This window comes from Gossypium hirsutum, chromosome A12 (assembly GCF_007990345.1).
Source record: "Gossypium hirsutum isolate 1008001.06 chromosome A12, Gossypium_hirsutum_v2.1, whole genome shotgun sequence".
NCBI classification, from domain to species: domain Eukaryota; kingdom Viridiplantae; phylum Streptophyta; class Magnoliopsida; order Malvales; family Malvaceae; genus Gossypium; species Gossypium hirsutum.
Window position 1 is genome coordinate 54107852 of NC_053435.1, and position 13342 is coordinate 54121193.

The 13342-nt window shown below is 33.5% G+C and overlaps 1 long non-coding RNA gene across 1 annotated transcript; it reads right to left on the bottom strand.

Moving 5' to 3' along the window:
- Positions 1–11287: 11287 nt before the first annotated feature.
- On the bottom strand, positions 11288–13045 carry LOC121210870 (uncharacterized). Its single transcript, XR_005906138.1, has 2 exons — positions 12386–13045; positions 11288–11474 (listed from the first exon to the last, which is right to left on the bottom strand). It is a non-coding gene; the product is annotated as an uncharacterized lncRNA (long non-coding RNA).
- Between the last annotated feature and the right edge of the window lie 297 nt (positions 13046–13342).

Here is a 13342-nt window from a genome sequence, read left to right on the forward strand (position 1 = left end):
GTAACAGATGCTGGCAGCAGCAGTGTCATGAGATTGAAAAATCACTAAAAATAGTAGGAGTGGAATTAATTGATGAATAAATTATGTAATCGAAGCTCGATGAGTCTGTTTTCATGAGGAAGTAACGAAAAGATCATATGGGCAGTATATTAAGAGATAATCAGATTTCTGTGGGACAGGGCCAGAACGGTTTCTGGATTCCCTGCTCCGACTTTGGAAATTCATTATAAATTAACCAGAGATAATTAGGGGTCGTATCATATATGTACAGATTCCTCTCTGAGTCTAGTTTTCATAGAAATAAACGGCATCAGTATTGAAGCCCCGTGCAGGGAGATATCCAAGTCGTAATGGGCAAAGGTTAGTGTAGTCAACCCCTGCAATATGGGAGACTTTGACTAATAAACTGTACTAATTGGCCCGACCAAAAATTCTAGAAAAAAATACATAGATGGGCACATGAGTCTAGTTTCTGAGAAAAATCACGAAACTGATTTTTGAGTTACGAAACTCAAGATATGATTTTTAAAACGACTAGTACACAGATTGGGCAGTGTCTGGAAAATAAATTTTATAAGGGGTTAAAGTCAGTTAACACCTCGTGTTCGACTCCGGTGTCGGTTTCGGGTTCGGGGTGTTACAATATCTTAACTCAATTTGGGCCGAAGCTAATTACACGATCGTCAACCGAATTTATCATGTGTTTTGTACATCACAAGTATAGACCAAACATCACAAGGCTTTCACAAAAACATTCTCATGGAAACCATGAACTCACAATATCATGAAGTCAATGCTTATAAACTTTATGTACATACCTGTACTAATTCGTAACACTTACATGCTCTTTCTCTTCTTTAACATACCCGTTGAATTTTTCGTTGAACAACTTGGAATACTAAAGGATACTCGGGGATCTCGTACACACAGTACCATACCAATGCCATATCTTAGATATGGTCTTACTTGTAATTTCGTACCGATGCCAATAGCCCAGCTATGGTCTTACACGAAATCTCATATCAATGCCATATCCCAGATATGGTCTTACACGTAATCTCAGTAACCCTAATGTCATGACATTTGTATCCTATCTATTCCTAAGGTTCAACAGAGACTTTCACTGTATCGGACTTCTATAGGTCATTTTCGTAGTGTCGTACTCAATAACATTAACATTTTATTTCAATTATATAGCATTTGCCACAATCATATCAATTAAAAAATTATACATATATAATTTAATACTTATTAAACATACGAACTTACCTTGACATAAAAATGGCGAAAAGGACCTAATCGTCAAATACTCATTTTCCCCCTATTCTAACTCCGAACCTCGTTTTTCTTGATCTATAATATCGCATTTAACTTATTTAATTATTATACTATTCAAATCAGCCCAAAATCACATTATGGCAAAAATTACATTTTTACCCTTAAAGTTCCACATTTTTACATTTCCCTAGGCTCGTAAAATGATTTTCATCAAATTTATTCATTACTTAAGCCTAGCCAAATCTTTATTGTATCCATACCAGCCCAAAATTTTCATTAAATCACACTTTTACTACTTATTTTATAACTTTTACAAATAGGTCATTTTAGGCATTTTCATCAAAAATCACTTAGCAAAATCGTTTATCTAACAACTAACATGCATTTTCTACCATTAAATATCAAAATACAAAAATATCCATCATGGGTAAAATTTTAGACTTTGATTATGTCTTAAATTAGTGGTAGAAATAGATAGATCATGTTACAAGGATTTTAAAAACACAAAAATCATTAAAAATGGGGCTAGAACAGACTTACAATCGAGCTTGGAAGCTTTAAAACCCCTAGCCATGGTTTCTAATTATAAAATTCAGCCATGGGAGGAAGATAGACAAAAAATGGCTTTTAATTTGGCTTTTTAATTCATTTAATTACCAAATTACTAGAATGCCCTTAATGAAAAACTTTAGAAACATACCTAACCATGTCCATTTTTGTCCAAGAACTTAACCAATGGTCTAATTACCATTTAAGGACCTCTAATTTAAAATTTCATAGAAATTAGACACCTTTAGCTTATAGAATTCAAGTTTTGCACTTTTTGCAATTTAGTCCTTCTGACCAAATTGAGTGCCCAAACGTCAATTTTTGAACGAAATTTTCATGAAATTATTCCATAAAATTGTAGACCTTGAAAATATGATAAAAATAATTTTTTCTACGTTGAATGTGTGGTCTCGAAACCACTATTCTGACTAGACCCAACATCGGGCTGTTACAACACATTGGACTAGACTCACCCAAGAGCTATCTAAGATTGGGTAAATGATTCCCACATCCAACCACTTGATAATCTCCTTCTTTACCACCTCTTTCAATTGGTTTTTTCCTTCTTTGACCATCAATAATGCCTCTTTCACCATCTTTTAATATGATCATATGCATGCATAGGGATTGGTTTATACCTTGAATGTCAGGTATTGTCCAACTGATTGCCTTCTTGAATTTCTTCAAGAAATTAATCAATTTTTCTTCCTGACACTCGGTTAATTCAACTAAAATTATCATAGGTGGTTCTTCAGTTGAAGCTTTCAATTGCATATACTCACGAGCTTCCAAATCTAATTATTCAAAACGAGATTGTGAAGTGATTCCCTTCAGTTCGAGTTCCAATTTAACCATATTTCCTAGTTCGAGTTCCAATTCAACCATATTTCTTTCATCTTCATGTCACTTAGCATATCTGGTGCTAAAATTTGTTCCAGCAAATCATCTGTAGGAACTGACAATTTTGCCTCATCCATAGTAGAACATTCTTTTCCTACATCAAGGAATTTCATAGCTTTGAAAACATTAAAGGTTACCTGATTGTATTGGAATCGTATGGTAAGTTCTCCCTTCTGAACATCGATCAATGTTCTTCCAATTGCTAGGAAAGGTCTTCCCAAGATGATAACGACTTCTTTATTTACTTTAAAATCTAAAATAAGAAAATCAGCATGAAAAATAAATTTATCAACACATACTAGAATGTCTTCAATCTTTCCTTCAGGATGTGCTATCAATCAATCTGCTTATTGAAGTGTCACTATTGTTGGTCTGATTTCACCATTTCCCAAATGTCTAAACAGAGACATAGGCATCAAATTTATGCTTGCTCCTAAATCATAAAAACCCATACCACAATATGAATAACCAATGTTGCACGATATGGCAAATCTTCCATGTTCTTTCATCTTTGGTGGCAACTTGTTTTGTAGGAATACATTACATTCCTTTGTTAGGGCCACTGTTTCAAACTCTCCAACCGTCTCTTCTTAGAAGGGATATCTTTCATAAACTTCACGTAATTTGGCATCTATTCCACAACCTCTACCAATAGGATGTTGATATGTAGCTACCTAAGTACATCTAAGAATTTCTTAACTTGTACTTCTTGTTGTTACTTCTGGAATCTTTGTGGGTAAAGAGGTGGTCAAGCTTTAACCTTAACTAAGCAACTTTTTAGAGGTGGTACTAGTTCTGCATTCACCGTGGGTGTTGATTCTTCAAGATTACTCTACTACAGTTGTGCCTCAGTAGGGCTTATAGGAGTAGGATTCTACACTATAAGAGTTTCTACTTCTGGTTGAACTTCCTTCTGATTGTGGACAACAACAGTCTCACATTTGGTTTCAACAAATTTTGGTTCCAACAACTTTTTGCTTCTTAAAGTGACAATTTTACATTGCTCTTTGCCTGTACTTCTTGGATTCTTTGTATCATTTTGCAAAACATCCTGAGGTTTGTTTCTTAGCTCATTGGCTAGCTGTCCTATCTAGTTCTCCAGATTCTTTAGAGTTGCATCGTTCTTAGTAATATATCCTTTTAGTGAGTTCTCCAAACTACTTCAAGACTCAGCTAGCACAGATTTCTATATTTTTTGAGAAAAACCTAGCAAAATGATTTGAACGTGAAGGCATATAGGAATTAATTGGACTAATCCCTTGACTGCTCCAAGAGAAATTGAGATGATTTCGCCATGAAGGGTTGTAATGATTTGATTGCAGACCTAGACCATTCCTATTTTGATATCGGTTTCCCACATAGTAGATATATTGTGGGTTTGATGGAAACTCTTCAAATCTATGATCATCTCCATAATATACACGCATGATGTTCTCAAGATGACTTGGTTTTTGACCCGTCATATAGTGTTGCAACCATTAGCAATAATATTTTTAAGCATGGAAGTCATAGTAGATACCTGAGTTGCTAAAGACATAAGAGCGTCAACTTCATGAACTCTTTCTACTCTTCTTCCTGTGGTTGCTTGGGCCATTGATAGTTTTTGCTTGAAATTCTTTCAAGAATCTCATATGCTTCATTGTATGACTTCGAAAGAAGAGCTCCATTAGCTGAAGCTTCTACCATCATTCTTGTGTGAGAGTTGAGACCATTGTAAAAGGTCTCCAATTAGATCCAATAAGGGATACCATGATGAGGGAATTTTATAATAATTCCTTAAACCGTTCCCATGCCTCATACAATGACTTATTAGAAAATGTTCCACCAATTCTTGCCATGTGGAAAAAAAAATCAAGCGGTAAGGAATTCAACCATGCTCATGCTTGATATCATAATGAATATGGGAATAGCTTCAATCTTAAAGTGTCTTCAGATACTCTGGTTAACTTGAAAGAATGACTTAGTTCTATAAATAAACAGAGGTACAAATGTGGATCTTCAGCAAGCATCCCCCTACATTGTCCCATTATTTGCAACATCTGGAACATCACTGGCTTTAACTCAAATTTAAGGGCTTAAATTTCAGATCTTACAATCCCTAGATTAAGTTCACTTAATAAGGGCACAACATACAACCGAATAGCTCGATCTCAATCATCAGCAACAAGGATCAAATTTCAAGTATTATTGGTTGCATGTTCTCTTTGATTGTGGTTCATTTCTTCGACTTGTCTTTGGGCTGATTGTTCCCTACTTCCTTACCTAAAAGTCCGTTCAATTTTTGGGTCAATTTGAAATAGATCGAGAACTCGGTTTATGTTCATAAACCCTAAAAACACACAAAAATAATAAATTTCAATTAACAAAAACAAAAACAAACCAAACTGGAAAACAATTATGTTCACAAAAAATGACAAAATACAGTCTCTGACAACAATGCAAAAACTTGTATCGAGGTTACATGCAACTGGACATGATCTTGACAAGTAATAAGTAGTAAGGTAAAGAATTATCATCTCCACAAGGACTGCATGTATAAATTATTTGGAAAGTCAACTATAAAAAAATTTGGAAGAAAAGCAAGTAAAAGAATAAAGTTGTTGAGAGAAAAAATTATAATATGGATGCATTCAAATTTCAAATACCCACAAAATTAAACAATACATATTGAGGAAATATAATCACAATGGAAAGATTAAACACAAGATTTAATAAACATAATATGAATAGACTAGAACAAGTATTTCACTTGACAATAGTTTATTGGAAATTATAGAACGAATATCACGAAAGGGTCGTGGCAATATGAAAATTTATTAAACCCACTTTTAATTAAAGCAAAGGCTTCTCTTGAAGTCCTATTAAGTCCCTAAGTTATTTCACATATGTCTTTGTGAAAACTATTTAGAAATCAGGCTCTAGGACATTTTATATAGCTTATGCATACAACAATTGTCTTTTGATATTGGCATGATATGCACCATTTAGGTATTTTTTCTATTAAGTATTACCTCTTCTCAGATTAAATATTTAATTCATTAACCTAAAAATGTTTGCCTTACATTTACAAGTTTTAACATGAATTTAACCTAAATGAATGAAGCAACCATTTGCACAAAATATTCATAATACAAAAACAACAAACTCAAGTCATAATTCATACTCATTCTGAATAAACAAAATCAAGTCATGTATTATTAAATTGAAAACATAAAGATGATATGCAAACATGTCTTTCAACACAAAAAGAAGTAACTAACAATAAAGAGAAAGGGGAAAAGAGTAGTCGAGGGGGATTATTGATCTGCCACGAATCACATTATTACCTACATCCTTTTTTACATATAATTGTAGTAAATCAAATCAAATTAGTATATATCTATGTTTTCAGGCTTTAAGTAGTGATTTATGCTTTTTAATATTTTTTATTACATATTAGATATCTAAGTAAGGTTTAATGGTATCGCCGGGCAAATCGGGAGCTAAAGTTGCATATTCGGGCCAAAACCACTACCTATGTCGCAACACCAAAGACAGAAGCAAAAACAAGTCATGGGGTGAAGCTGCCTACTATGTCGTGACACGCCCCTGCTGTGCCATGACACCAACCTATGTTGCAACATCTCAGGCTTATGTTGCAACATGGCTTATATGCGACCCAAAAATCCTTGCATGTGACAGCTGCTTTTTTTAGGGAAATTAGGAGTATTTTTACTAATCAAACTCTAATACTTAGAGAATAGTTTAGGCACTTTAATATTTTGAGTTTAGCCGATATAAAGGTGATAAACGCCAAATTATACATATCTACACCCCAAATACTTAGCATATTTATGGGTGTTTATTACTAGATTTGTGGATTTTGGTGATCTTAATCTGGTTATTTCATGTTTTGTACTTAGAAGAGCACCAAGAGTTGAAAGTACCACAAACGAGCTAAAAAGGGACAAAAACAGACCAAATTGAGAAGATGACAGGGCCTAAGCCTTGCCACACGGGCATCTCACACGCCCGTGGCCTTTGGGGGTGTCGACCAAGGTTTTCACGATTCACACGGCCTGGCCATTGAGAGCACACGGCCGTGTGCAATTTAACAGATCGAACACGGCCTGGTAATCACGTCACATGGCCGTGGCACACGGGCGTGTCCCTTTCTCAAAGAGTTGTATTTTACACGGAAAAGGATACTTAGGGAGAAAAAAAAAGCCAATCCAAAGCCTATATAAACACCCTAAGTGTGACCTAGAAGGGGGCCGCTCGTTCTAGAACTTTTCTGAAATACAAAACCACAAGCTAGGAATTACTTGAAGGAAGCCAAACGATCCATCTCAAAAGCTGGAGCTACTCTAAGAATGAAAATCTCTCTCAGAATTCCTTCAGGGGTTTTAAAGTTTTCTTTATGTTTTGTTATTTTCATACTCTTGAGATGTACTCTTATTTTATTATGAACTAAACCCCTTAGATACCTAAGGGGGATAAAACCTATGATGGATCCTGTTATTATTATTTGAATTGTATGATAAATACTTGATTTGTTCTTAATTATGTGTTCTTAATGCTTGAGTTAATATTTCGGGTATTAATTCATGATTTGATGTGCTTATGTAGAGGAGGAATAGACCCTGCCTAAGAGTAGATTTGGCATAATTAAGCGGAGTTGATCGAACGCCTAGAAATAGGGTTATGAGATTTTACCGGATTAGGGTGAAACCTAATAAGGGGATCTATAGATCGAGTTAATGCTACCTTAGAGTGTTAATTAGAGAAAAGTCTCGGTTATTCAATCTAGGGATTAGACGTTATTAGTCTTGAATAGGGATAATAACTTAACTTAGGGATATCTACGGAACAAGTCAAGTGAATAAATCGTCCGGTTCAGAGTCAGATAACAAGTGAAATCTAGGTGGATTCCTCCTTGGGTGTCATCTTTATCAATTGCTTTTCTTCAAGTCTTTTTCCAAATTTTCTCTTTGCTTTAATTAAATACGTTAATTAGTTTAATAAACAAACCCTTTTATTCTTAGGCTAGATAATAAAAAGATAGTTATTACTAATACTTTTGGTTCCCTTGGGTACGATATCCCGGTCTTGCCATTACTATACTATTGTTCGATAGGTGCACTTGCTTTTTCGTCGTGATAATAGTTAGTCTAGGTTTGATCTTCATTATAAATATTTATTACTTGTTACGAATCACGCGATCAAAAGGCCATTGTACCTAGATTAAACACACAATTTCAGGGAGACAGAAATCATTATTAGGTTTTTATTTCGTTCTTAGTTTTTGCTTAGTTTACGTTATGTTCTTATAATCAAAAGATCCTATTTCGAAGTGAGACTTTTGCAAGTGAAGATTGGTTCGAAGCCAAGCTTTCATCAATAAATCCATGAGCATCTCTTTCCTTTATTCTATTCTTTATATTTCTTTCTTTAACATTGTTTATTGAATGTTTGTGTAAATATTAGAATTAATTTATGCTCTATACATATTTCGCATGTTTTAACTATATTAACCTTATTAATCAATTGAAAGGTAGATTTTAATTTGGATTGGTTTGATCTGGTTGAGTGTAATTAAACCTTAGGATTAACAACCCTAGGAAGTCATTTAGGTAGGAATTAACTCGAAATCGATATTGCCTACCAGGCATCACTTAGTAAATCAATGGTTAGTGAAGGAAGAACTTAAAACCTAGGATTGACAACCCTAGGATGTCATATAGGTGGGAATTAACCCGAAATCGGTATTGCCTATCTGTGAAAACCTTACCCTACCCCGGCTGAACTATGTCACCAAGAGATGAGTGGTTCTTGTCGACTAGTTAGGCTAGTAGAAGGTTGAGAAGTTCTACTAGGATAATTAGTAGCTAATTATTTAGAACCTTACATCAATAATTAATAAGGTAAAACAATTGGATCTAGCGTAAAAGAACTCACATAGTAAAAAAATGTGATAGGAGAAGTTGATACATGAACTTAGGAGTAGATTTAGGTTTAGTTCAATTCAATTAGATTATTATTACTATTATTATCATCCTATTTGCAGATTAACACTACTAATTTGTAAACCAAGTAGACTATTATTTTTTTTGGTAATTGGTTTAATAGAAATTTTCCCCAAACTCCAATCCCTAGGGTACGATCCTCAAAATACTTACTAAGTGTGTTGCTGTAAACAAACTATATTACAACCTAACCCATATACATTGCCTCAATTCCTTATCTCTTGTAGCAGTATTCACACTCTTGACATTGGCTTAATAGCAATTGTTAGTGATCGTTGCACAATAGGAAGTGAAAATAGTTGGACTGCAGGGGGTTATCTACGACTGCTCGTTACAGCTTCCTATGGTGGCTCTCCTCTCTTCTTTATGTTAAATCACCTATCTGCTATCAAGTTATCCTTTCTGGCTGCTCTCACTCTTTACAAGTGTTTTGCCTTATTTTGTTGCAAGCAAATGTTTAGCAAGCATAAGGAAATAAAGAATTCTCAAATGCTTTTTCCCTAAAAATTGGTATGTCTTTATGATAAAATGAAGGCCTCCTTTTATAGTTGTTGACCCCCAATGTCCCTTGCTATTTTTAGCAAGGAAATCCTTGATTTTCTCCGAAAAGTGTATCATCCCTTGATGTGTGGAGGAATAGGTGGTGGCATGCTATTTTTACAATGGAAGTTGCTTGATTTCCTCCCTTGTGTGGCCAACTCCTACTTGGTGGAAATATAGGTGTTTTGACAGCTATTTTTAGAAGTAGTATAGACGATTTGAGGATTGATTCAAGGGGAAAGGTTGTTGATTTTTATTTAAGGGAGAATGGAATTAAATTTGCTATTTTTGAGAGTTGAATGGCCGACCTTTGAGTGGTAGTAAGGAAGTGTGGCCGATTGTAGACTGCTATATTTAGCAGTGGTTGCTGCCATTCTCAATCCATAAAACATGGGTACATGGAATTATACGTGGACAGTTTTAGGCCTCATGTAATTAGGTTTGGAATGAAGTTTGCTGTAAAGCCCAACGTGATTGGTTTTGAATCCTTTAAGTTGTACTTGTCTAAGCCCAAAAACAACCAAAATTCTGTCATATTTTCCCTTAGCCCAAATAATCCAAAAAAATAATAAAAGAGCATGCATTTAGTATAATTTTTTTTGAATTAACACATTCCAATGAAAATTATAAAATATCACAATATTAAGTATAAAACCACATAAAGTGTTATTTATTTACTCAGAATTTGCATAAATTATACATAAAAGAGTGCTGAAAATATCTATATATTTTAGAGTTTACACATAGAAAATTTTAATTTTTTTTTCTTATTTCATTTTGTTTTTATAGATTTTTAATAGTTTTTAATTTTTAATTTTGTGTTTTATTTGTGCTTGAGCTCGTAGAAATACAAGTGTTTGGTTAGGAGCAAGTTAATAGGATTTTGTGAATAAACTATAATTTTAGTTTGATAATAATTTATTCTAAATTATCTAATTTTTTGACTACTTAGTTCAATTTATTACATTATGAATAGATTTAAGATGTTAAATATACCAAATGAAAAATAAATATATAAATAATATGCATGTTAATTGAATTATACGTTATAGAAATTGTTAGACTTGGTTGATTTAATCCATGTATCAAATTACCTAAGGATGACCTAAGAAATTTTTCGACCCAAAAAGCTATCCCGTAAATATTTTCTCTAGTACTTATTTTGAGCATGAATCCATTTTCTTGATGATCCGTTAATGAAACCCTAAGCCTAAATAATATTTTATTTAATCCTTTATTTCTTGGTCCTTGCATGGAGTTAGACGTTCGACCATTGATATTGAGGGATTAGGTAGGTACATCTCGATGGTTTCGTAAAAAGAAAAAATGATTGAACTAAGGAATTTTATGGTATAGTAAGATTGAGATTTCTTGAGCTTGTAGAAAAATAAGACAAGATGTCAATCGAGAAAATCTCGATGAAAAATAAGAAACAAAGTGAGTAGGAAAAAAATGTACGCTTACATTTGTTCGAAAAAGAGACATATATATATAAGTTCGAATGATTGTACTCATGAATACTATACTATGCCTTAGTAAATGGAGAGATAAGGAAGGTGATAGAAGTGGATATAAGGTGGTGAGCTACATATATACCCGGGGGAGTATCAGGGACAACATAATATGCCAAACTACTTTCATGCTTAACTGTTTTTTTGAGCCTGTTTGTAACATCCCAAACTTAGCCTAGATATTATGGCCGAATTCTGGAGATTACATTGGCCATTGGAATGGCACGAAAAACATTCCTATTTTAAATCACTCTTTAAAACCATTTGCCTTTTTAATTTAGAACATTGAACTCAATCTATTTTCTTTATTTCAAGAAAATACCATATTAATTTTAAAATAATCAACCGTCTTTAGAGTTTCGTTTGTAAAAATTAATTATTTCGTAAAACTAGGTTATATTTTGTTAAAAACGAATTTTATAGTAATGTAGTGGAAAAATTGTACTAAAATCATATTTTTGATAAAATCAGTTTTTCATGGAAATTCGAAAAAACATTAGTGGATAGTTTAAAACCTCAAGTCATCCAATAATAAAATAAAAATCCCTGAATATAAAGTCTCATGCTACAATCCATAAGAAAAATATTATAGACCAAAAATAACCATATAATAAAGTTTAAGGTATTTAAGAATAAAAACATTAGAGAACTCATCCAACAGTCACATCCAAGTCCTAACCTCGTGGATTATCTGAAATGAAATCAAAACTAAGGGGTGACCTAATAAGCTCAATGTCAGCAAAACACTAATTGAAAACAAACATTTTAAAATATAGTAGAAAATATATATAAGCGATACAATGTCATAGATGTCAATATGCATGATACTATCAATGTGAATTTTTTTATAGAAAAGTTCCTATCGAACACTGCTACAGACCATTAAAGAGTTCCCCAAAACTCATCCATCCAATAAGACATTAAAATTATGGACAAGTTACCAGATACACAGATAAACTGCCAGAATTCCAGACAAGCTACCAGAAATATGGACATGCCACTAGATTTGCAGATAAACTGTAAGAATTATATGGTTAAACCACTAGAATTACATATAAATTTCCAAATCTTCCTCCTTACATAAACGTCCCAACCCAATGCAAGATGACATATTTTCATTAAATCATAGCAGAATAATAGGCATGATCAGAGCATGCAAACAATGGCAGAAACAACAAGCATGAATTAAATATGCGATAAAAAATAAAATAGTGGCATGATATCTCATGCAATCTGTAAAAGAGTAAATTATGTGTATTTAATAATGCGTTTAAAACTATTAGTATCAGAATTCACATTTTTATTATGTGACCAAATTTTAATTTAGTGTATACAAATCATCATATAATCAGTTTCATTAACAGATTTGGGACATGCATTAGTAACACATAATATATGACTATCACCGAATCATGAAACAATATACATACAGACTCAGCACCATGGATTTATCATATCGATAACACTTACTTGATCTCAATCCCTTTTTAAGGATTTATAAATCACAAAAATAATTCGGGTGTTAAAACAAGTAGTATAATTTATTATCATTTAATCTTTTATATAAAAAAAAACACAACATCTTTTGGATAGAACTCACACCTGAAAGTAAGCCTTGTCACTAGATCTACACTCCACACTCCAGCGACAATGAACCTTGATAGATTTTGATTGATTTGACCATATAACGATGATACGAAACCAATCGAACTTTCATTAGTTTCAGCCCTGAACCAAAATATTGTCTGTTAGGAAATCAAATAAGGAACTCACTTATTAACTTTTTGAGAGAAAAATCCAAATGATTCTCTTATGTTAGAGGAAAAATTTGAATGACCCGGATTAGGTCACTGAATCGGTTCAGTTGGAAAGATCGACAATTCACCAAAATTTTTAGTTTAATAGAGGAGTAGCGGCTAAGGAGAAATTAACGTCAAAATAAAATAAAATGAATGGGTATAAGACTTTATTAGGAAATTAAGAAAAGTAAGAGAAGAGACGTAAAATTCGATTATGACTAGAAAATTGAAAAGAGGAAAAATAATGGAGCAAAATGGTGAACAACGGTGGTGGTTGTGTGATGGCGCGACGATGGCGATGAAGGAGGAGGTTCGAAGATGGTGCGATGGTGGCAAGAAGCTCGTGGGAGAGAAGGGATGGTTGTATGACGGTGGTTAAAGGTGGAGGAGTGCTAGCCAAAATCAATAGTATGTGGTGGTTCAAGGAGTTGCAAGAGGAGGAAGGGAGAAAAGAGAGGGAAGAAAGCAAATAAAAGATAAAACAACAATGGTTTTGTTTCTCTTGTTGCATGGGTCTCTAAATAGGTGAAAGGGAAGGAAATTTGGAAGGGAGTAAAAAGTGGGAAGGAAAATGAAAGGAGAGGGGACATGTGGAGTGAAATGAGGGTAAAAAAAGGAAGGGAGAGCAAACTAAGGAGGAAATAATCTCTCCTATAAGGCATCTAGGAGGGACGACAATAGAAGGTTTGACCAAAAATTAAAGTGCAAAATTTTTTTTTAAAAAAATAAAAGGATAGGGGAATTGAACTTGGGTCACTTG